The sequence below is a fragment of the Dermacentor silvarum genome, chromosome 2, assembly GCF_013339745.2.
Source record: "Dermacentor silvarum isolate Dsil-2018 chromosome 2, BIME_Dsil_1.4, whole genome shotgun sequence".
Lineage (NCBI taxonomy): Eukaryota > Metazoa > Arthropoda > Arachnida > Ixodida > Ixodidae > Dermacentor > Dermacentor silvarum.
The window spans coordinates 190,620,151-190,645,918 of NC_051155.1; positions in this window are offsets into that span (position 1 = coordinate 190,620,151).

Here is a 25,768-nt window from a genome sequence, read left to right on the forward strand (position 1 = left end):
GTCGTTCTCGCCACTGAGTTTCTTATGCTATACTAACACACGATCTGAGAAACTGCACCTGTCCATTCTTCCAAGCGCTTGTTTTGCGCTCGTGGCTTCTTCTGGAAGAAGGAAGTAGCTAGGACTGCGTTTTCGTATTACTAGCGACGTCGTGACCAGATATACGCGGTGAATTCTTATTTCGCCTTCTCCATGCCTGAAAGAAAATCGGGGGCTTAAGCTGTGCGGAGGAAACTGAAAATCGAGAGATACATTTCAGGATTGTGCACTTCTAGCGCTAGGGGCCCTGCAGCAGCGAAAAAAAAAAAAAAAACTCAGAGCCCGCAGCTTAAGAATGGTAATGTCAAACCAAGGAAAAGCTGCTAGAGTGTCGCTGTAAGCCGCCGTTAAGGTAGAACGAACATGAGTTTTACGAAAGCTACACAAACGATACAGTAAAAACATTCGCATGTAGCTCAACCCAGGTAAAATAAGAGACATACTAAGGGATGCTTAACGGCCCCGTTTCAGCTTTAGCAGAGTCTGAGTTGACTGTGCAACAATAACAACAATAACAAAAAAAGGTTACTAAGTGTAGCCGTCTTTTACAGTTCTATTCAGTAAACGTGACCGAGTTGCGGCTCGTCTCAGGCGATTGAAGCAACGTAATGCGATTGACTTCGTTTACGGCGGTGCTTCATCAGGTTGAGACGCACTTTCAAACTCCAAAGCCACTTTCCGAAAGAGAGCGGAAAGGGGGCGCCTGGAGAGGACCGACCTTGTCAGTGCCAGCAGCCGCCAGCCTGCACGTACAACAAATTTGAAATATATATTATTTATTTATTTATTTATGAATACTGCAACCCTAACATAGGGTTTTAGCAGGGTGGGTATACATTTGCTAAATGTACAAATCGGCAAAACAAATAAATATAAAACAAGTAAGGCGAGTACATGCTTTCAGACAAGACAATGGTTTGCAATAAACAGGCATAAATGAAATCAGCGCTATATATATATATATATATATATATATATATATATATATATATATATATTATAGTCCTATCGTGTCACGATTTACAAGAAGACAGGTGTAGTATATATATAGTTGCCTGGCTATATATTACTTCCAATACGGTTAGATTACATGTGAACGGTTACGGGCAGAGAGAGAGATACAAGCTTTAATGATATGCTGTAGATGTTAGCCTGGCTCTTCGCCTGACCTGCTACTCCGGATGCTGGGTGATGATTAGGATATATACAATGATAAACACTTAACAGCACATACTGTCACACAAACACACACGTACACACACATATACAGTATAGGGGCATATAACAGCACTAGAACCATAACAAAAACGAAATCGTCTTTACGTCTATGACAATGCGTCAGAACACAAAACAGGAGAATGTAAAAACGAGCAGGCAGGCTTTATGAAAAGGAAATCTGGTCCACGTTATTGTTATTTAGTAGAATGGCAGTCCCGACTGAGTCAACCAGGGGCGCGGGACATTTACTGAAAAGTCGGGACTGTACCGTCGAATTTGGGACAGTTGGCAACCCTAATCCCAGTACTTTCACTCTCCTTCCATCTCTCCCAGTGCAGAGTAGCAGACTAGAGCGCACCAGCTGAGGTCGACCTTTCGGTCTTTCCTGTCAATCAAATATCTCCTTCTCTTCTCGTTCGTCGCTGCTCTACGCCAATGACCGTCCGCCTTCGCTAATAATATGTCCAGCTTCGGGATTGGCTTAAATTTTCTCTTACGAACAATTCTAGCGTAAGATGTTTTTGTGAACACGGGCCGTGTTTTCTTAGAGACACTTGCTCTTTGAGAGAGAGAATAGCTAAAAAATAGCGAAGAAAGTTGACGTGACCGCCTCCTCGGGCGTGGGTAGCTTCAATCTAAGAATGTGTGCGCAACAAGCGGCGAGGCAGAAAGCAAAATCGTTGGAGATCCCGTCGTAACCTCCGCTAAATAGAAAGCCACAGATGAAAGCTGGGATCAACGTGATCGAGGGCTCCTGTACATCTCCTGTTCTCTATCTCTGTCTGTCTGTCTGTTTTTGCAGCATGCGCACGGCAGGAGTTAAAAATTGTCGTTCACCATCTACACAGCACGTTCGCGTCAATATATAGCTAGAGCGTCTGGCCGCCGGCGACGCCACGGAGGAGCCCTGGACGGAGTCAGAAGTGCAAGAAGACAGCAAAGCCGCGGGGCGTTCCAATTTCTCACTTCGGCGTTCTGGCCGGATACGACGTGAGCGCCATTCTCGTGTGGTACACGTTTACGTTGCGATGATACATTAGGGTTGCTTCCTCTCTTCTTTCCCCGCTTCCCAAGGAAAAACATGGTCGGAGCGGAATGAGAAAGGGGGATGTGTAAGCCCAACGACGGCGCGCAATTTCTCATCGCAATGGGAGTCGAAATGAGGCCACTTGTGTGAAAAATAATCAAGAGTCTTTTTCGAGATCTTTCGAAGACGCTCCGTTGCGACCGTGGCGAAGAAAATGCCTATTTGTTCGTGACCTTTGATCCGTTTCTGCGGTATCCCAAAAAATAATTTAGAGAACGATACGGGACAAGTAACAAGTAATTTCGTTTTGATTGGAAAGATGTCTCGAACTATACAAGAGTCGTGTGGGGCTTTTACGATCGTGTTTTCGTTGCTTGCGTCAACATCATTGAAGAAAAGTTTGTCTCAGCAGGATAGATTACGAAAAAAAAAAAAAGATCAAGAAAACACGACGAGATATGGCAAAGTACGACGAAGTTTCTTTTTACGAGATACATTCCTTTTTGATCTTTTATAATAACGCAACGAACATCCTTGTAAACTTTACACAAATATCAGAAAATACTACGTATATGTTTAAAAAAACAAAAGACAGACAGACCTGTCGTAAAATATTAGAACATAAAGAAATATTACGCGTATCTGAAAACGAACGACGGGACTCATAAAATGGGACCTCGTCATGTCTTTTTTTTTTTTCCTTTTTTTTCTGATGTCCACAGAATAATCCACACGCTAGCTCTTGCGCCCGATACGATGCTTCGGTCACAAAGTCCATCTCTGAATCCTGCCCCAGAATTGCAGATTCCGGCGTGCGATACATATTTATACGAGACCGTGAAGCCGATTTCGGAACATTTTTGCACGCGGTTTCGCAGGTCCGAGATTCGGTCGCGTCAGCGGAAGCACGACGGCTGTATCTCGAGCTGGATATTTATAATCGCTGGCGGATTTCTAGTCGCATCTGAAGTTCTACTGGGCTGTTCGTTTGCCGCGCCTTCGTCAATGACTTCCTGTATATTCGCGACGCCCAAAGAATTCCAGCATTACCACCCCTTACTCGTAACGTGTTGTCCCCTCCCCCCCCCCCCCCCCTCCCCCCCCTACGGGGTAACCAACCAGGCGGGCATTCCGCTGGTTGCCATACCGGACACTGTGAATTTCAGCCATATCGTCAAATTCCGTAAAGTTAGCGTTTTGAGCCAATCAGAGAAGGCGTAGCCCACCTTGTGAGCTAGTCAGAGAAGGTGGTGCATGTTAACGTCCCGAAACCGTACAATTATTTATATGGACGAATTAGTGGGGGCTCCGGAATAATTCTGCTCACCTGGGTTTCTTTAGCGCGCACACAAATCGAAATGCAAGAACTTTTTTTCCTTTTCTTTCTTTCTTTATTATTATTTTTTCTGCGTTTCGCCCCTAATCGAAATGTGGCCAGGCGCCGCGGTCGAGAATCGATCCCGCGACCTTGTGCTCAACAGAAGTGCGTATTTTCCACTTACCTGCTGCGGCGGACATATGTACACAATATAGCACCCCGGTCAATATACCCGCGTTTACTCGCCCATTTCTCTCTCTCTCTCTCTCTCTCTCTCTCGGTTACCCCACTCACTCATTGATAACCGAAAACGATACACAGATACTGGAGCAACAAGACAATTGGGCGAGAGAACGATACGCCCCGCACACCGTTGTCTACACTCTATATATTGCACAATAACAGCTTCAGCCGTGTCACGTTTTTGGATCAGCCGTGCCTGCTGCCTTTTGCCTGACCGAATGATTTACCGCTCAATCACGGCGGACATTCAACCGTGCACGTTCAACCGTGCACGTTCAACCTTTAGCGCACGTTCAACCGTGCGCTAAAGCGGCATATATGTGTGCGACTCTCTCACGTGTTACTGCAATTAAAGCTATAGCTTTCTTTGGCCATTCATCACACAAATTCGCATGCACCTACGCCGCGTGTCCCTCCGCGTCAGAGTCTCATCTGCTCAGACTTTAACACAGCCTTGAGCGCCGTCTGCCTTGGAACCCAGGGCATGCCATTGCATACAAAGGACCCGAGGCTTGTTGAAAAATGAGCAGCATAGCATACGAAAACATTGAGAAAAGCAAGGAGGCAAGCACAGAAAAAAAAAGAAAATATGCAGACGTCATCCAGAAACTCTGACCTAATTTCTTCTCGAACGACGTCAACAGGCTTCGGCACGCTTTCCTCTAAAGTGTGGTACGTAGGAAAATAAGAAGTTGGCCTAAGAAACTCCGGGGATCATTTAGTGGAATTAAATTATAATGTTTCAAGGCACTTCATTAATATAAACGAACTTGATGGAAATTCGGCGGTGAACGTCACAATAGGAAGACCCGTTAATCTCGGATAGAAGCCGATATAATGACGCGATAGGCGAAAAGGGCTTCTTGGTATTCTCTGTCTGGGGCGTCATTATGGAACTCCTTCTTTCACGTACTGAATCAGCGTTTAACGATATGCAAAGTACCTGTCTATTTTTACTGTTCCTGTAGAGGCAGGATTACAGCAGATTAAATCTATCACGCAAATACCACCGAACCAGTCTGTCAAAAGAGAAATAGAAGATTGGGAAAAGTCATTGTTACAAAAACTTTACCCCTAAAGAATGTCAGCTTTTGGCTAACATTACTACAGTTTTAAAGCTTTATATGCCCATATTTGTTTTTAATCAAAATTATACATACGACAGTTGAGCACCGACAGAACACGGTATATCGTGTAGTAATGTTAGCCAAAAGCTGACATTCTTTAGGGGAGAAAAGTTGTATAAGTTTTTGTAACAATGACTCTTCCCAATCTTAGCGTTAAAAATCTCGGACCATATTCACAAAATGCTCGCACTCTAAAAATTGATCCTGATGTTGGGCATATCATTAACGAAGGTGACTGGATTATCACAAGGAGCTCTTACGAAAAAAAAAGAAGCCTTTGTGAATTTGGGCTCTCGTGCTTAGCCTTTGCAATATGCGCATCACTAACCCAACTTGCCGAAGCAATCAGTCGACAGACGTCCCTTTCATTCCGCTTGTCTTTGAGGCTATTGTCACATCTTCGCCTGTGAGTACAAAGCAGCTAGAACAAGACAAAATAAGTGCGCTCAACGCGGAAAAATAATGTATACAGCCCGCATTTCTTACGCTTCAGCGTGCTTTTCATGCCGACACCATGCCTTTAGCGAAAGAAAGGTCCCCCGATACATGCTTCCTTAATAAGTCCAATCAATCAGAGTAGGCCTATCTTTATCGATTCTGTTAAGCTTTAGCAGCCAGCGATAAGTCGATGCTTGGCACATCTAAGACTGTGTAATGCCCTTCATGCACTTCAGAAAAATTGAAAGTGTCGCTGTACTCTTGACTTTTAATTATAACTGCCCGCGTGGCTGTCGTGTTGCTATGAGTAGCGCACGCCCCAATCTCGGCGTGATTATCTTGTTTTAGTGATAGCTGTTCTGCAGTCATTTATGCTTATTGCTTATATATGCATGCTTATGGCGCCAATTTTCCAAACGTAAATATTAGTTTTACTACACCAAGTTAGCAGCAGTTATTCTACCTACTCACTTTAGCCCTGTTCTCATGGTGAGTTATTCCACTTGGCAGTTTTCAATTGATCTCAATATTTTCATCCATGTCTTTATACACTCGAGTTAAGACAGAGTCAGAACGCAGGTTAGGTAATGCCATCCAGTACCCGACACAATTGCTTGCAATATAAGCACGCGCTGCTTTACTGTAACAGAAAATGAATTTGACGCCTTCAGCAAATGCGAAAGGTGGCTTCGGAACAGCGGATTTAGCAGAAGCGCGGAGCTTCTGCTAAATCCTCTGCAGAGCTTCTGCTAAAACGGGAAATGTTTACCTCACGTACAATCTTGTGTGCCTAGAAATATATATTTTAATAACGTAGTAAGCGGTTGTGATACGTACTATCGCGCTAAGTGTGAGCTACAATGTTCGACCCCCTTGACACGCGCTTTCACGTTGCAGCTTATAATGAGCGCGATAGTACATGCCTTTAGGAGTTCTGTGTTCTGTGAAGTTTGGGCGAGCACATTCCAGCGCCACAATTTCTTGGTCTGACTTTGTGTTTTTTACCTCACGAGTGTTAGCCGTTCACCTAACCGAACTGACGTCACTGTTACGAAAGATAAGTCACCAATCCCGCCCTTAACACATATGATAGAGTAAATAAACTCATTTCAAGCAACGAGCCATGTAGATCCAGATCAAAACCCCCCGAATCACTTTCAAAGCGCTCGTTTAGCGGAGCAAGCTTATCTACCGCCTTTAGTTAAGATGAACGCTGACGCTAATTGTGCGTTATTTCAGCCATTCGCGCGCTGACAACGCGCAGAAAAGCTAGCAGAAGCAGGCTGCGAGAAAAGTTGCACACTGGTTCAAAAGACGCATAGAGTTGTGTATTTCCCGCACTTATTTATCATCATAGCGTGTGCTCGCAAAAGGGAGGGCAGGAAAAGCAAACGTCGCACATACGAAAGTGCCTTGCGGTGCTCGGCGTCGGTGCTTTGTACAGAGACCAGAGTACCGGTACTTAATGCCGCTAGAGCGCCATATACCCTCCAGTATATGCCGTCTAGAAGCAAGGGTGCTCGAAGGCGGTATTACTGCTCTCGACTGTACGTTGTCGGGGCGAAAAAAAAAAAGAAAAAAAAAAGGCACACGCGCCAGCACTTTTTCGACTTTGTTCGGAATGCGCTTAGCTCGCCGCGAGTGCTAACGGTTCGGGGGCTGTGGCCCGTGGGTTTGCAGCGACAGCGCGCGCTCTTTCCGCCGTTACTGAGAACTGGCCGCCAGCCAATGCATCGCTGCGGAGACTGCTGCGCCGGGCCAGCTAGCCTTCCTTCGGCACGGTTCGAGTGGGGCCCACATGGTCAGCTCTTTTCAGACTCCCGCAGCGTGGCAGGTGCTGCTGTACAGCCGTGGGCGTGATGATAGCCATGCGACGCCTGCCTGGCATCGCGCGTGAGGCCCTGCAGCGGCTGCGATGCGAGTGTATCGCGGCTGCCGCCGCATTAAATGGCCATAAATATACGACGCCCACACTCACGGGGTCTGGTATGCCTCTTCTTCTTCTTCTTCCGAGGTGGCCACGGCGGGCAATAAACGAAGTGCCGTTTCACGCCGCCCGTATCTGCGCCACTGGTCTAGTTTTGTTTCCGCGACCGGAGTGTTTGCAGTCGTGGCATCGAAGCATGCTGGCGACCGTTTTGGCTGGGTGCCTGCGGGTTCAGCCGGCGAGCGTATAAACTGCTATTGCGCTGAAAGATGCCGACAAGCGGTGGATTCGTTGAAGTGCGGACGAATTGGCAGCGGAATATCCTCCCACGCGCTGATATGGCGTGAAATGATGCGGTCTGCTGCGAGAAAACAGAGGGAGTGGCAATAAAGCTCGCATTGTCGCTCCTCCGTCCTCGGAATGCTCACGCTGCGCCCAGCTCGGACTCGTTCGGAGTGCTGGCTCGGTTAGAGGGCCTTTGTGGGCCGCACTCAGCTACGCGAGCATATTTAGTATAACTGAGGTGAGCAGTTTCCTATACTCTTGATCGGGGAATAAAAACTTTCTTTTCATTTTTATTTATTTTTTATTGGAGAAGCATTTTTCGGACAGCAAACCATTAATAAACCCAGCTGGGGAGACTGGCTAATTAAGCCGCGGTCCCCTGTATACGAGTGGATCACTGCTTTAAGAATGAAAATAATAAAATTAAATCTTGAACTCTACTTGCGATTGACTATGAGCCGCTAGAGCCTCTACCTTGACATTCGCTATTCAGTAAGCTAATAAGGTCATCAAGAAAAATCTAAAGAATCTCGTCACGGGCCCGCAAGGCAATTAAATTTTTCGACTGCTCGTACCCTGCATTAATTTCTGTACTTAACTACTACGATTCTAAGCCCATCATGATTCTAAGAACAATTATGCGAAGCATTCCGCGATGCTTGTCCTCCGGCGATCATATTTTTAGTATGTAAATGCATTCTAAAGTGTATGCACGCTTCGAATTCTTAGGCGCCCTTGCGTAGCAGCCCTCAAGGATGGGATATCTAGCCAAGTAAAAGCGGAGACAGAGAGAGAGTAGATTAGAAGGAGGAAGCAGGTGCTTACTTTCGCGATAATAGGTTAAGTGCGGACGTGGCTCTGACGAAACATTTACGCTCAGGAAGCGCGGGGACGGAGCTCGCAGAATTATTGTAAGTAATGTTGCTTGACCATTTCACAGCGTCTCGGCTGTCGCGTCATTGGCTGTTACTATGTGTCGCTGTCACAAACAATGCATCAATCAGTCTGTCTTATCATTGCGGCGCACTCGTCTGCTTATCAGTGCTACTGGCCCGTAGTGCACGCACATTTGTCTGCTAATCGCCGTTGTCTTCCAAAGCCGGCCTGTTCCTTCCCATTCATTGTATTACTCTTCAAATAAACGGGACCGATATATACGCCTGCGTTCTCCTTCATAACACGCAGGAGCATGCCAACCACGAAAGGGACGCCAACAAGACATCCACAGAACTATCCTCCAATGCCTCTTCAGTCAGCCAACGGCACTTATCACTTATGGCTAGAAACACACAATGAAAGTAAAAGCAAATAAATACAATAAACCTACGTCACAAGCAGCGTCGACAGCGCCCTCGAGATACCCTCTCAGCAAGCTCAAGATTGCCTCTTGCCCTTCATATTTTCTCCTCGCGCACAGAGGCACCATATACATCAGACAGGCGCGAACAGCCTGTGATATGTAGTCGTACATACATTATATGCCTCCAAGCTGCCTACGATACCACATCTGCTCCACTCGCCCACGCAGTGAGCATGAGCAACGAGAGCTTCGACATTTTTCAAACACCGCAATTTTTCTCTTATTCCTCTTTTCCTGATATATAGCTCACTACTGGGCGAGCTGGCCGGGGTTCTCGTACGAAAAATGCAAAGAAGAATATAAAAGAGGGTAGTGAGGAAGAGGAGAAACAACAGTATAACTTCTATTAGCTCCTGGCGAAATAATAACCCAATCCGAGCCTCTCTTGTGGACTTCGTGGGAGTAGCACGCCCTTGATGTGCCACACCAGAAGCGGCCAGCTTTCTCTTTCTTTCTTTTTTTTTCTTTTTTTTTTGTAACCTTCGTGGCGCATTGGCGAACTCTTCCTAGAGTCTGGTGCGCTAGTCGGATGCTATAGGGCGAGTAGGACAGAGCATTTTTGAAAGGTTGACACAGTAGTAGCCTGCAATTTGCTCTCCTGCTCTGAAGGAAAGGGAAATAGTGGAAGAATAAAGGTTGAGAGAGCGATGACAGGAGGAAGAACGCTCGCACGCAAATGAAGCTATACACTGTACTACCAGAAGGGCTTACAAAGACACTCGCACGGGCTGCAACTGTACTCGAGCAAGTAATGGGATCGAGGACTTGACTACTTGCGCCGTTCTCAATCTGTGCCGACGAAGCACTCATGCTTTTCTCCGGAACAGGGACGAGATCCAACTCGAACTTTAGAGCACAGGAAGATTTACAAGCCACCATGTCGCCCGACTAAGGTTACTCATCACGTAATCATCAACCACAGCAGTGATCAATAGAAAAATACAGAAACAGCGCGACACAGGATAAGAGCACAGGACAGGGCGCTGACTAACAACCAAATGCTTCATTTCCAGAAGCGGTATATAAAGAAATCATTGAAGGTCACACAAAAGAAATAAAAAGAGAAAGAGAAAGGAAAAGAAGGATAAGCGTTAGCCGCGAAGATAATCCAGTTCTTTTGTTGACACCGTGAGGGACGCAGAACTGCATGACGCATGCGTCGCTACTTGTGAATATGCAAAAAGTCTCGAAGATTTCACGTGCGCGCTGTTCACGATATCTTCTCATTATTTTGCACTCTTCAAAGCTTGGGCTGCAACCACACATGTTACAGTGGGTAGTCAGATGACAGCATGGGTTACCTTTTAGTGAAGCAGCATGCTCGCGCAGGCGATCGTTGATGCATCTCCCCGTTTGCCCGATATAGAAACGGTTACATGTGAGCGGGATTCTATATACACGACCTGCGTTGTACAATCAATGACCTTGCGAACATGCTTCTTAGAGCAGCTTTTTGGAGCGACAGTATCCACCCCGTTAACTATTTTGCACAACCCGCTCAGTTTGTTAGGGACATTGCACATAACCCTCACTCCTGCCTTAGCCGCAATTTTCATAATGTTATGCAGTCACAGCCCTCGAAATCTGGGAAACACGGAGTACATATGGAATGACAGCAATCCAGAGTACATATGGAATGACAGCAATCCTGTTTCTGTATTTTTCCAATGACGAACCAACCAGCCCCTTTGAACACGCTGTTAAAGTGATCAATAACGAAGGGACTATTCCAATACTACGTCATTCTCCAGAAGGCGACTGGATGTACTTCTCATTCTTCTCAGCAGCACCATTAGAGTCGCTCAGATAACTTTGCTTTCGTTTCGAAACAGTGCAAAAGGGACTAAAGGCACGGTAAGAGGCACACAGAACCGGAGCTGATGGATGATTGATGTTTTTCTTAGAAAGAAACAGCGAATAAAATCAACATAATAGGGCCAACCTGCGCGAGCATACACTCAACCAACTGCACCTTCGAGCGAATCTACTTCGCAATCAAACAACAAAACAGAATTAAACTGATGCGTAATTTTTGAGACACTTTTGTGACGTGGAACGCTTCCACGATTTCACGTGCCCTCTGCCTGTCCCGCCTACAAATCAGACGTGTGCTCAAAAGGACTGGAACCACACAAGGTACTAAAATAATTGTGTGAAACTTTGTGACTGCAACTACACGAGCTACAATGGGCCCGTAGGTGCGAGGAGAGCGTGCCTGTTAAGTTGTTACTATTCCGTTTCTTTACTCTATCTCTTTCTCTCTCCTACTGCCTTTCGATGTTTTACTCTCTCTCTATTTTATGATAACGCAGGGGCAACCAGAGGCGATTTAAGTAAGGGACAGCAGCACTACCGTATAATAGAATATCAAATGCAGCACTGCGTTATTCTGGTCAAGCCATATAAGCTTAATAGTTACTGGCTGAACCGGTGACTACAGTGTGGGTTGAACGTGCATTCTTCGCAAGCGTTCCTTTTTGCCGTTAAAGTTTTTAACCTGGAGTTACAATGTCATTTACTTCCGAGATATCCGAGCCGGCTTACGTAGCATAACGATCGCAGGGATTTACGAGGCTGCGTCCGCCTACAGCCAACAATATTCCTTCCATTCGTCTACATCCTCCGCCTCAACCGTGAAATTATACTGTCGTTCATTTGTACAGTTCCCTCCTATACCCGCCTTATAATGGACGGGTGAGCAAAACGCTCGTAAGTTCTGGTGCCTTCATTTTTTACGGTCTAATTAAATATACCAAAACTTCTACGTTGGTTCTCCATTATATGAGCAAGTTTTACTGCTTGCTTTCTTTTCTTCTTTTTTCTGTCTTTATTTATTTTTGCCGGAAGTTAGTAAGAACGCAGCCCTTTTTGACAGCGCCTTCATCACTTCTAAGACGAAAGTTCAGTTAGGAGCGATACTTCAGCAGTACGCAACTTAGATAACTTTCCTTCTTAGCGTCTTGCTTTTATCTGGCTTCCATGCACCGTGATAATATATTCAAACGTTAGCTGTTGCGTTATATCTACCAGATTTGCGTATTCGTTCATCAAGTTCTAAAAAACAAAGGGAACCAACTAAGAAAACATAACGCCGACACTTGTCTTCTCAATCTGACCTGCACCTCCGACCTCTTGCTGGAGCTCATTTTTCTTTCTGACACACGTACAGAGCATACCCACCAACTGTTCCGAAATGTTTGTAGAGTTCACAATTTCGGGCTCGTTCTACGATTTTAGGAACGTTGCGTCAAGTTTTACGAAAAATAAATTCAGTTCGCTAAAAGGTTCTCGCTCGTCCATCTTCGACCCTACCGGTGGAAGTTTTCTAATAGCAAGGCGACGCCACAAGGGTACTTCGAGCAAGTTTATGCGTTCAAGTTGCGGAAGCATTTGAAACAGACAACAACAATTTCGCTAAAAGAGTCCATGTTGTCTAAAAACAATGTGCTGCTCGTCAGTCTCTGCTGTTCCAAATGCGCACTGTCTAAACGTAAATTATCGTTAATAAAGTGACCATGTAGCTCACAAAAGGTTTGTGTTCAAGGCAAACGTACTAACACCCCCCCACCGGTTCCTCCCATGTTTTGCAAGATATTTCACATTTGTAGGCCGCACAGCATCTGATGAACACCAGTTTGAGTTGGATAAATTATACCGACTAGGCATGGTGAACTGTCTCAATCGCGGCCATTCCTGCTTGCATGGACAAACGTGCTCCAGAGCAACGCCTCTCCCCCCTTCCTCCACCCACCCACCCACCCTCTCGGCCAAGGGCCACCAGAGGAAGCACAGCGCCTTCCTGTTTCCAATGGGAAAGCGTGAAGAGCAAGTTCCAGCAAAGTGGAAGAAAGAAAGCGAAATATCAGCTCTCGGGAATAAACAAATACGGACGCAGGAAGTACAAGCGTGTAATCAATAAACAAGAAGCTCCCTTCTTCGAGGAATCTAAAACAGGCGTCGAATACACGTGTATATATGGCGCGCGCGAATGCGTGTTTACGGGTGAGCCTGCAGCGCCGGTCAGTTGCATAATTTATCACGAGGCGCGGTTCTTCCGTTTGCTCGCTCTGCCGGCATTAGAACGCTTTTGCGTCAGGTTGTCGTACAAGGACTGCCAGCATGCATCAGTCGATGAAGCCCCCGCCTCGCCCATTTATATATCCTTTCGAATGCCATGGAATTTCGCACAAAAATTATTATAGAAGGAACTCTGGAGAGGCGATATCGTTCAGCTACTATGGTAACTATGGAAAGTACAATCGACTCCCGTTAATTTGACCTGGGTAAATTCAAATTTTCTCTTAATTTGAACACTCGAGAAAGCTCTTGCAAAGAATCATACATTGCTATGGAAGTAAACCTCCTTTATTTAGAACGCGAATGCATGTCGCTTCGGTTAATTCGACTAACCCCTCCCCCTCCAGATTAAAAGCTTGAAAACACAATAAATTTCGCAGTCTGGTTCCTTAGGTTACAGCAGTGACAGCAGCGCAACCTCTGTTGCAGCAATGACGTCGACTTTCGCTGTGCCCAGGACGATGTCTCTTTTGACGACTTTGTCAGCGCCGGCGACAGTGTTGAGGTCTGCGGCCCACAGACCAACGATGACATGTATAGCTATTGTAACGCAGTATTGAAGTAGTCTGTCAACGACGACGTAGTTTAAGCAATAAAAAAGTTTGAATCCGCCCATTTTGCCGCCGTTTGTTAATGCGCCCTTTCGGATAATTCGACCAAAACTTGCGGTTCAGCAAGGGTCATATTAACGGAAGTCGACTGCACACGGATTTTCCCGATACTCGTGCTTGTGGTTTCAAAGATTTTTGTAGCGCGTTTTTTTTTTATTTCTTTTTTTTTACGGTTGACGTTTCGGAATATCTGAGCAATCATAGTTTTTTAAACATCGCGAGGGAGTAAATCTCTGCGCACATGGATAGTCATTGTGAATTGTTCCATTCCTAACACAATATTTTGTCGAAAATCATTAATTTGCAAAGTCGCAGACCGATTTGAAGGCACACGTACAAAGATTTAAGTAAATCCATGTAATATGCGTCATCCTCATGCTGGGTGAACCGCCATACTTAGCAGCTCCCGTAGACAGGCACCATATAGTTCCCTCTATGGTAATTTTTTGTAAGAAGTTATACGGCACATGTAGTGCATGTCGAGACTTGCCCCGCCCTCTCGCTGCCATTATTTTTTCTGTACTACGCGTACCTTGCTGGGACGGTGACACAATTAGTATTGCACGCTATGTTCACACTGCGTGCGCGGCTGTATTATGGTGCTCTATCAGCGCTTGGCAAGCGCGTGAGATTTAATTTTGCGCCAGATGCTTCGTCTGATTACCGCCGCGCAGTAAAAAGTATGGCCTTTTAAAGCGAAACTTTATATGCCTAGGCGAAATCGTATATGGCTAGGCGAAATTGCCCGTGTACAGAAAACTATCATCATCAGCATTAGCTCGAGCGTCGTCGTCGTCGTCTTCTTCCGCAGCTGGCTCGTTGTCGCTCATCATTCCAGAGTAGAATTTCACTTCTCTTCTGTGGTCGTAATGGGGAGGCGGCGTTTACGGGGGTATGAGCCATTCATTGTCTTACGTAACGGACAGATTTAATTTTTCTAGCAATTTAATTTCCAAGAATCGCAAGCGGCAATGGCGGGCGAATGCTACTAATCACGCCGCCGAGCAAACTCGAGACATCGAATGCAAGCGACAACGGCGGACTGAGGGCACACGTCCGTCGCAGCCGAACGTGTGTGTAACCTCATAATTGAGAAACACTTTGATGAACCCTCGGAATTAACCCAGTGATAAACACCGCGGCCGCACGGTTCAGCTTCGCTGGTTAATCATTCTTCACGGAGTGGAAGAGTCGACAATTTTTTTAGTTGATCAATTTATTTATTTATTTATTTATTTATTTATTTATTTATTTATTTATTTATTTATTTATTTATTTATTTATTTATTTATTTGAAGTGGAAATACCGGCAACAAGTACCGTATGTCACCGGCTTCTCCACAACGTTAGATTGTTAAATGAATGAAGTATGATGATAGGTGAAGTAAAAACGTGAAGGTAGCAGTTTGGCACCAAATTAAAAAAATATATATATAAAACAGACAAAAAATGAGAGATGTCACATTCGTCGTAATGTTACGTAGGTGGTGTTAACATATATACAATGTCTTGTCTTAAGTAAAATGCAGTTACTATTGAAAAATGCGTATTTTATTGCGAGAAATGCGAAAAATGCGTAGTTATTAGTAAAATGCGTATTATTGAATAATGCTTGAATAGTCCTAGCTTAAATGCGCAAAAGTACGTACGTACTTGTTATGGCTTTATTTTTTACGATTGTTGCTATGATGGTGCTTACAAATTGTAGGCGCAGTCCTTAGATCACTCTGTAGGCATTTAAATGCACTTAGTGACCTAGTTGAACGACTGTGATACACCCGCGTTATTTTATGTGTGCTCGTATTTCTACCTCTCTCCCTCTGTGCTTTTCTTGTTTTTGATTCTATCTCCCCTTACCCCTTCTCCAGTGCAGGGTAGGAAACTGGATATTTATCTTCCGGTTCACCTCCCCGCCTTTCATATCTCATTTATCTATCCCTATCTCTCAAGACTTTTTTTTTCCTCGTCGGAAGAAATAATAATGTGTGATTACATAACAAGAACACACACACATAGAAGAGCAGCTAATATTTTCACTCTTCTGTCGACATTGGACACCGTTGCACTTGAGAAAGTCCATTAGTTAAAGATAATGAGGTTTTTTTTTTACGTGCCAAAACCACGATCTGATTATGAGGCACGCCGTAGTGGGGAACTCCGGATTAATTTTCACCACCTGGGGTTCTTTAACATGCACCCAAATCTAAGTACATCGGGTGTTCTTGCATTTCGCTAACCATTGATATGCGGCCGCCATGGCCAGGATTCGATCCCGCGACCTCGTGCTTAGCAGCCCAACACCATAGCCACTAAGCAACCACGGCGGGTTTCCATTAGTTACTGCTCCACATAGTTTGAGGCACACGCCTTCGTGTCTTATTTCGGTACTTGTTTGATTGACTTGGTTGTTGGGCTTAATCGCCCCAAAGCAACACCTGAACAGTGAAGCACGCCTTTGTGGAGGACGCTGGTTCTACGAATCTGTTTTGACCACCTTTACTACGTTATTGTGGACCCGGATCAAAATACACAAAGGTTTTTTTGTTTCCCGCACACATGGAACGGTGAGACACGCATATGTGTATGTAGGACTCCGGATTCGTTTCGGCTACGTAGACTTTGTTATTGTACACCTCAATCTTTATATACGCAAGCGTTTTGATTTCCCACTATCAGTCTTACCTTGCGTCCATGCCGGCGTTTGTCACTTGTTGCGGACGTGCCCCAAAATATACGTGACTCTTCCAGACTTTCTACAGCGTAACTTGCGTATGTGAGCTCCTCACACGGCTCTACGGAGGCATCAATTTCTCCGGAAAGGAGAAATTGTTTAGTTTTTCTCTTTGAGAAAAACTCGATAAATAGAAATATGAGATGAGAAACATAAGTTTTTTTCTTTGCCTACTTCCCTCCTCCTTAGCATTTCTACATTTTATTTAAACGACAATTATTTCATCAATACTTTCCTTGACTTCATGTGGTTGCGACAAACAGAAATCGAGTGCCTTGGTTTCCTTTTTTTTTTTTTTTTGGTTTGTGAGAATGGTGGTATCACGAATCCTGTTGAGTAGCTATCGTTATAACTTCATGACCGACAACATGCACATCGCACGGGTAATATAGGTAGAATAGTGCCAGTATCACCCTGATAGACACAGTCTCACTCCTTCTGATTAACTCAAACACTCACACTTGCTCTCAATTGCCCACTATCCCTCACTCTCTAATTCAATCATTCTCCATCTAGTAAGGTGGTATTGCTCTCACTCAGTACCACTCGATCTGACTCACTAACACACTCTCACACACTTGCTCTCACACACTCAATCACTCGCATTCCAATGATGATGATTAATTGCCATCCCCTTTGAAACGGGGCGGTGACAAATAGTCACCGAGCATGCTTAAGTTAATCAGGTATGCTATGCATGATTTTCATTCAACCTTTTTTTGCACACCTGCTTAATCATTTTTCTCTTGCACGTTTTTTATTTTATTTTCATCAATACCCTAAACTTCTCTTGCTTATCTCGACTGGTGAATGGTTCATGCTTCTGTCAACTTTAAATTCAAGTGCCTCTGGAAGGTGTACGTTAGCTACGGGTCTCACTGGGTGAATACTTTCGTATTCCATTAGGATGTGCTCAGTGGTGTCCGAATTTTTGCTGCAGCAGACACATGCCTCATCTTGTTGTGAACATTTGTTCCAGTATGTTTTCATCCTTAGGCAATCAGCTCGAGCCACAAATATCAAGACTCTGCCCTTTGTGTTATCGCACAGATTTTCTCTTCTAATTTCTTTCTTCCCATTCGTCTACATCCCCATACTTATTGTTATTGCCATTCTTTTGCCTCTGACTTTGTTTCTCTTTCTTTTTGTTGACTCCTGGCTGTCTATTTACACTTTCAATTTCCCTGTTCTTGGCTGCCAAATTTCTTGACCTCTTCCTCCATTCTGTGTCCACGCTTTTCAGGCACAAATACTTGTACAATTTAGCAGCCCATTTATTGATCCATGTTCCCGAGTCTTTCTTCCAAACTAATTTTCCTCTGCGCTTCTCTGACGTAAACAAGGCTGAACCCATGTCACCCTGCACTCCCTGATTTGTGGTTTTACCGTGGGCTCCTAGAGCCAACCAGGCTACCAAACCTTGTTTAACTTCCAACCCTGACAAGATATCCGATTTTATGCATAGAATGGCATTTGCGAACGTTAGCGCTGGCACCATTACTCCTCTTCAGACTATACGTACCACCTCATATTCATTGCGGCCCCAAAGTGCTCTATGTTTCATTACCGCTGCATTTCGCTTCCACTTTATTTTCAGATTATCTTGGTGGGTGCTCGAGTAAGTCTTTCCTTCGTTTATGCATGCACAGAGGTATTTATATCGCTTGACTTCAGGTATAGCTTGCTGTTGAACTGATATCGCGCAATTAACTCGTCTCTTCATTGAAGACCATAATGCCAGATTTCTCTTTGCTAAACTTAAGACCTACATTTGTCGCTGCGTTGCGACACATATTCCCAAGTCTTTGTAAACATCTTGCATTGTCCGTCACCATCTTAAAAGCGAACGCAGCGGTAGGAAATCAAACCCGCGACCTCCTGCGCAGCCGTACGCGATGGCCACTCAGTCACCCGTTACTCAGGGGGGGGGGGGGGGGGGGGGGGGGGGTATTACATTTCGGTCATCCTTATCTTTTATCTAGCGGAGCGGGCGTTTCTCAAGCGTCGCTCGCTGGGGCAGTCGCACAATGGCGTGATTGACCGTGAGCGACGGAACGGTGACGCGGTGCCGCGCGTTGCGTATGCGCGCCCTGTTCGAATATTGATGCGCAGGGAGCTTGTCGCGCGAGACCCGACCTTCATCAGCCGTTCCCCGAGAGAAATATATGCGCCACATGAAAAATGCATATCATTCGTCGCCGCTGCGAAATCCGGCCCGTGATTTTCGTGTCGGTCGGCGGCAATCTCTTTTTATCTCTGCGGACACTGTTACGTTTTTATTTTCTTTCTTTCAACTAGAACCTTCGTTGCCTTTAATCCCTGCAGATACGGGTCTCCACCAAGATGAATAATTGACTAAGTTGAGATACCATGTAAGTTTCTTTGAATGAAACGTTTCTTTGTACAATAGTTGAAGCGAGCACGAAAGAGAGAAACGCCCGAGAGGACGTTCTGTGAAAGATCCGTCAGCATGGAGAGATGGCGGGCCGGCTGGCGAGCTCTTGAAGAATGGAAAACAGCGGAGGGGGGCGGATACCAAAAAGGAGGACTACACGAAATTGATGCGCTTACGCGCGCGGAACAACGTCAGGTAAAGGCGAGCGAGAATCTTCAAGGGCAACGGATTACGATCGACGACAGAAGGATGTTGCGAAATCTTCAGCTTTTGTGCACGGGTTTAAGTGGTAATCATGCATACTATCTTTGTTCGCGCTGGACAAAGGACAGTGTTGCACATGAGAAAAGGCCGGGGACTCGAAGGAAGACGCCCCTCCAGTGGGAAGCTGCACCACATGAACACATTTAGAGCAATGCGCGGAAATAGAAACAAAAAAAGGGAGAGAGAAAATAAAAAGAAGCCCTTGAGAACGGACATCTTTATAAATTTATCATTAGGATAATCAAAGAAAACGAGCTTTCATTGAAAACAATCATTATTGAGAACATGATTCTAAGATCAATCTTTTCACTGCTGTGCAAAGATTAGGTAAAAATACTTCCTCAGAAAACGTAATAACACTATAAGACACAAAATAATGTAAAATATTTCCCTTATCTATACGATGCACCTAAGTTGCAATAGTGCCGGATATGATCTACCATCAGGCATGTAGGGGTGGACCGAAAACCACTCGTGGATACAAAGAGAGAGGCATAAATAAAGGAAAGACAAGGAGGTTAACCAGAGGATATTTCAGGGTGGCTACTCTGAACTCGGAAAAGATAAAATGGGCGCGAAATAGGAGAGAAAAGCTATAAAAAGAAGTGGAAAATGAACAATATAAGACTGTCTGTGCGACCACTCTCATACAGTCTATCAAATCGCCGCTTATAGTCACACAGAGCGTCTGTGTACTATACAAATAGATAGAACGTCACAGAGTGCACACGGTGTTACCTATAGTCACAATTTGTCGCACAATCCGGTCTTTTTTAAGTTAGCGCAGCAGCGGCCTTCATTTAGTCGCTTGCGCTGGCGTCCATGTATGCCAGTGTCCAAGAATGGTTGTGATAGACAGAAATATATCGAGACAACGTCTAAGATAACACGTTCCAAGAAAAACACATGTGCTGAAGCTGAATACAGTTGTACTGATCAACTTATAATGCACTACGACTCCCGCTACGGCGTTATACTCGGCCTCGAGAAGTGCAGAGCTTCGTGAAATTACAGAATTCAGCAGGCACCATTCGACTCTATCCCGCAAAGTTACAAGCGCACCGGGTTTGAGACGAGCAGCTGTTCGTTGTTAAGCCATCAGAGTCGAGTGGGCCAGACTATTCGGCATCGCAAATTTAGAGTACCAATTCCTCGTTTGGCTAAGTTGTTAAAAGAGGCCAGGGAGAACAAAGACGAGAACGAATCATTCCTGCCATCTCACTGTATCACAGGAAACGGCAATAATGTCCCAAGAGATCGGATTGTCGTCTAAAAGGGCGTATACGTATACAAAAGGAGTTCATTAAGAAAAAAATCATTTCTCTTTTTAAAGTGAAGTGTGGCTCGTAGCAAAAAAAAAAAAAAGAGTTATTGGAAAGCAGCTCGCCTTCTGTTCTCCCTCCTTTTTCTTAATCTACCCTGCTACCGTTACGCATGAAAGCGACCATACAGGACCCCCCCTCCCCTGGAAGGCCATCTCAGATGACCGGGTGCTTTGGGACCGGAAAAACAGCCGAAAACAATGCGACACTAGGGAGGCCCTGATGGCTACGCACCGTAATCGATGCGACTAAATGTCTGCTTTCTTTTTTTCTTCTTTTTTTTTTTTATTGGGGGGGGGGGGGGGGGTAAGGCTTCCTTACGCCAAGCTTTTCCGCTTCCTAAATCTCCCTCTCACTGCAAAGTCGGAAAAACCTTACGGTTCCGGCAAAAAAGATTGCCATTTTGCACTGCTCGGGGCCGGAAAGACAATCTCGGTTTGGGCTGGTCTGCGTAAGCCAGCAATGTAATCTCGTGGCGTATAATTGCTTCCCCTTTCTTAGCTTTGCAGCCTGGTCACTTACGGTACGGTCTGTGCGCAAGAAAAGGAAAGGAAGAAGAAAGACTGGTAAGGGTGGTAGGCATGAAAACTTGTTTTGTCGTGGAGTTTGAATCGTCGGTTCTTCCTTCGTCGCCAAACCGCAAGCGACCAAGGGCACAAGCGCCGTAAGTGTTCAAGTGTTGTCGAATGTTCCGTCCTCTAGTTTCAGTTTTCAGAAAGTGACGCATTCTACTTGTTTTCAGCTAGATTTTCTTTTTCTTCTTGAACACTGAATACTGGAAAATACGAAGTGGCTTACGTGGTTAAGTGCATCTCGCAATTAAGTCCAGACCAGAGCCATGTTGGCCATTTTTCGTTCTTTCTTTTATTGTGAGTCATTCGATTAACAAGGGCGTAATTTTGCCTCCGAGAGACGAATAGCCTTTGCGGAATCAGCTATAGTCCGCAAAAGAAGCCGCTGACGTTCGCATCATAAAGCACCGCGAAATTTAACCTAAACAGAGCTGTTGTAAGCCATATGAAACCATAGAAATTGATAACTTCCTCCCCTCCATTCTTACTACTCTTCTACATCATCTGCCAACCCATCAAAAAAAAAAAAAAAAAGCTTACACCCCTTCGGTGGAATAATTTTGTCCCCAAACAATATTCGCTATCTGTTTTGCTCGCATATCCTTTCTAGGAAAGCCTGTGCTCGTAACTTTCCACACAAAAATGCTATGCCGCGCTGATACTGCGCATACTGTTCGTGACCTTGAAATTTCAGTTTCGCGGGAGAGGCATGTAAGATAGCTCATGATTATTGTTTCGGTACAAGATAAGACCCAAGGGGTGCAAAATTTTGTTAAATTGAAAGCGCTTTTGATTCTGTCTTTAAATACCTTCGTTCTATGTTGTTCGTTATCGCAGTATCGAGCATCGAACTGGAATTAAAATACAGTAAACCTGTCTCAGTGCGGTTCGTAGATTATACGTGTAATCTCATTGTAACTGAACTCTTATCGAGAAATTAAAGAGCGTGGTGTTACTAAAGAGCGTTATTTAGCGTAGAAAATGAATAATACTAAACATTCCTTTTTGAACATCGCGCCCAAACCAAAGCGACGTTACGTCAGCGAGACGTCACGAATTAAATCGTGGTTTCCCGTGTTCGTGCACCATTCTTGCGCAGGACCTAATTCCCGAAGTCACTAGGTTGAGTCTTTCGTTCCTTAATAACGCAGAATAATCCTTTATTACCAACCAAATATTGACTAGATGGCGATAAACGCTGGTAAATCAATGACGTCACGACGCGAAGCGCTAGTGCTGGTTCTTCACGAGGGCGACGCCACGCAGCTTTAGTTTTCGCGTCATTTTCTAGCTTACCAAGCCTCAGATATCGTTAAGACTGACCATTTTGGTGTCCCCTGCCTCCCTCAGCAAAGCAGTTTACTAATAAAGCTAAACCTCGTGCGTATTCGCTTTATACATATCATGTACGGAAACGTTTGAATAGCTAGCCCACTCCATAATAAAAGGACCTCAGGCGGCATGGATACTTGTTTACAGATGGAGCAACTAAACACGGCATACAGGAGGAATGTTAGTCCGCCAGTACTCATCTGTCGAAGACTCGAACGCTTTTATTACAAAAAAAGGGGAAAAAAAACCAAGAGATGAACTTTTCTTCCTCTTTGCCGCTTTTAGCCAAGTTTTCAGTGACGCCACTACCGTTTTTTTTTTTTCTTGTTCTTTTTTGATTGTTTTGTTTTACTTTTTTGTTCAGGTTTTCCTTGGGATTAGTGGGCGCTGCGTGTATAGTCCGCATGTATTACTCCTGAACTAGAGCCAGCCCGGCCCAGATTAGAGAGCCGCCACTGCTGTGGTTGGTACCTCGGCTCAGCACCCGAGGTCAGACGATCTCGAGATCAGTGCGTTTCCCGATTATAGGGCATGATTCCCGCCCCGAATGTGTAATCGAAAACCCGCTTGTCGCACAGCTCGTGAAGCGGACTGCTCATTAATTCAGGAACTAATTAGCGGGGTTAACCTAGCGTTCTCTCTTGTCCTTCGAAACTGGTCGTGCGCGAGCTTCAAAGTTTTGACTAGTGCGAACTTTCCAGCAGATGCTTTCGGGAACGTAATGAACTTCTGGACGCCCGCGAGCGCAAACCTTTTCGTACAAACCACAATCAGCACCTCACGCGTTGTATCATTCGCTGCGGACAGGATTAATGAGAAGGTTTTGGACTGGGCTTCTGAACTGTTTGTATTGTGGCATGTTAGTATAAAGCCTGTGTTGAAAGGAGAGAAAAAGTTATCTTCATATCCTGTGTTCTATTAATAATTCATAATTGTTATTTAAATATTAATTAAGCATAAGATGTCGCAGTGAACTGCGTCACATGAATGGCGGATAGATACGTGCTATTTTTAATGATCGAATAAAAGTGACAGTTTCGCCCGATAGGCGAAGCATCGATTGCGATAAAAAATTAGTAGGCAGCTATACGTGGTAAGGATAGTAGTTTCATCGGCCGTATAAACTTGTAAGCATTCGCTTCCTAACTAAATTAAAAATGATGGTGCTACGCGCGCACAAGCAAATCACTCGATGACCACGCACACTCGCTGTCGAAACGCTGGAGTGAGAAAGCGCGGTTTAGCAGCGAACTAATAAACCTTCGGGCTGCCTCGTGCTTCAACAGGAACTTAAGCGGCGAGAACAGAGTACACACGAAAGTATCAGCACTCGGTGCACTTTGTCCCCATAGCATTCATAGCATAGCAATTCTTCGCAGGATAGTTTAACACTTTATCGCGTAGGTAACCAATGTTGATTAAATATAGAAAAGCCCTACAAAGCGCCCTGCCGTGCTTTCGACAAGCGCGGGGCACAGAACAGGCGAATATATGTTGGCAAAGGAAAGCAACGGCTGACGGTGGAGTAGATTAGAGTACAGTAGAGTAGAGTGTTTTATTTCACCGCAAACATACATTTCAGGACATAAGCGGTGAGAATGGTGAAAAGAAAAGCTGCGTGACAGAAATTTGACTAGTCCCACCTTCAATTGAAAACACTTGCCGCGGCCGAGAAAACATGTACACGGTCAAGAAAATGAGAAATCAGGCTTTGACATTTCAGCGGACGAATTCACAAAGCTTTCCGATAATAATTAAAGCTGTTTGTCGTTAGTCTACCACTTTCGCTAATATTATGTCCACTATGACAATTAACTGTCACCTGTTCTACGAATAGTTCCAGCATTATAGGTATTACTTTGCGAATACGGGTCGGGCCGAATTCGCAACGCTTTTCATTGGTAAAAATTATTGGATTTAACGCTCTAAAACTGCATAGTGGGTTGTGATAGACGCCGTAGTGGGGGGTTCCGGAATAATTTTGACGATCTGGGGTTACTTAACGTGAAATAAGAACACATACAAACGACCATAATTGCATTCCAACCCCATTGGAATGCGGCCGTTCTGACAGGGTATCGAAACTGCGACATCTTGCTCAGCAGCACGAAAGATCTCGATTGACTGGCATCTCTTCTTACAAATAAGTTCAGTGTAAGAATCTTTTTTTTTTCTTTGTGAATACTGGCCCTGATGCATACTTTAAGCAGCCGAGAAGTGTACTTTCGGAACATCAGCGAGTAATTTGCATCTAATACAATAACAACAGCGCAGATATTGGCCAGATACGGGTACCCAGGCACTATCAAGCTGCATTTTGCCGCTTTTAGGCTGGGGTGACTCCCAACTATTATGTTGAAAATGATATATTTGATTGATTGATTGATTGATTGATTGATTGATTGTGACAATGGAAGAGTGGGGTATGCGTCCACCAGTCGATTTTTCTCCTCATCTAAATCGGGGACATTCGTACGGACGCTTGCTTTCAAGGTCGCAAAAAATTAAGAGTCAAGTTTTCCTCATCCAGAGGGTACAGCCCATCCTCAAGACCTGAAAGGCATGCCATAGTCGCGCAACGTAATTCGCGTGGGCTATAGTGAGCTTAAAGCTAGTTCTGAGACGGCTGATTAAGCAAGCTAACTGCAATCGTCAATTTCTTTATCCTGAGTTTTCCTTGCTAACATCTTCACCCGACTGAAACTATGCAGTATTGCGTAAAAGCCGATTTAGTCTGCTCATCCCCTAATAAGTTGGCTCTGGCGCTTCGCCAAGTCGCAGCAGTATACTCGAACCCTTTTCTACAAATTGGCATGCGCGGTTTATATATATATATATATATATATATATATATAGGCATAATTACACAGGCGTTACGCTCGGAAACCCTCCCCGATGTCACTACGTCTAACGTATACGAAGCTTCTAATTAAAATCGCGCGCTGTCCAACTCATACTTCAGTTAGACGAAAATGTAAAACTGCCCGGTTTAACTTATCTAGCCAGACTAATCCGTTTTCGACGCAATGCATGGCCTGAATTGGCTGCCTGTATAAATACTGAAACGAAAAAGAAAGAAACAGCTGTCTAAGCCGCCGTGCCAGTTAATCAGTCCTTTCTAGACTGGATTTGAACTTTTGTAACCCCAGAAAACTTCATTAAACGGTGTCGCTCAGGTCTGGCTTGCCTTTCAAATCCAGGGCCACACCATCGAGTTGCCAATGGATCCAGTGCTCTCTTCGTGTGTTCTCACAGACCAGCAACTAAAACCACGGAGCGAGCTAAGATGTTAGCTACAGCTAAAGCAAACGGGCGCCGGCTCTCCCTCGTATCATGTCGAGATGTTCTATTGTTTTGCACCTACGGTGGTGGCACAGTTAGCTGTGGCCTTCTTAGCTAAGTACGAGGAAGCGGGCTCAACCCTGAGCCATGGTGGCCGTATTTCGATGGAGGTGGCATATACAAACGTTCGCGTAGTGAAA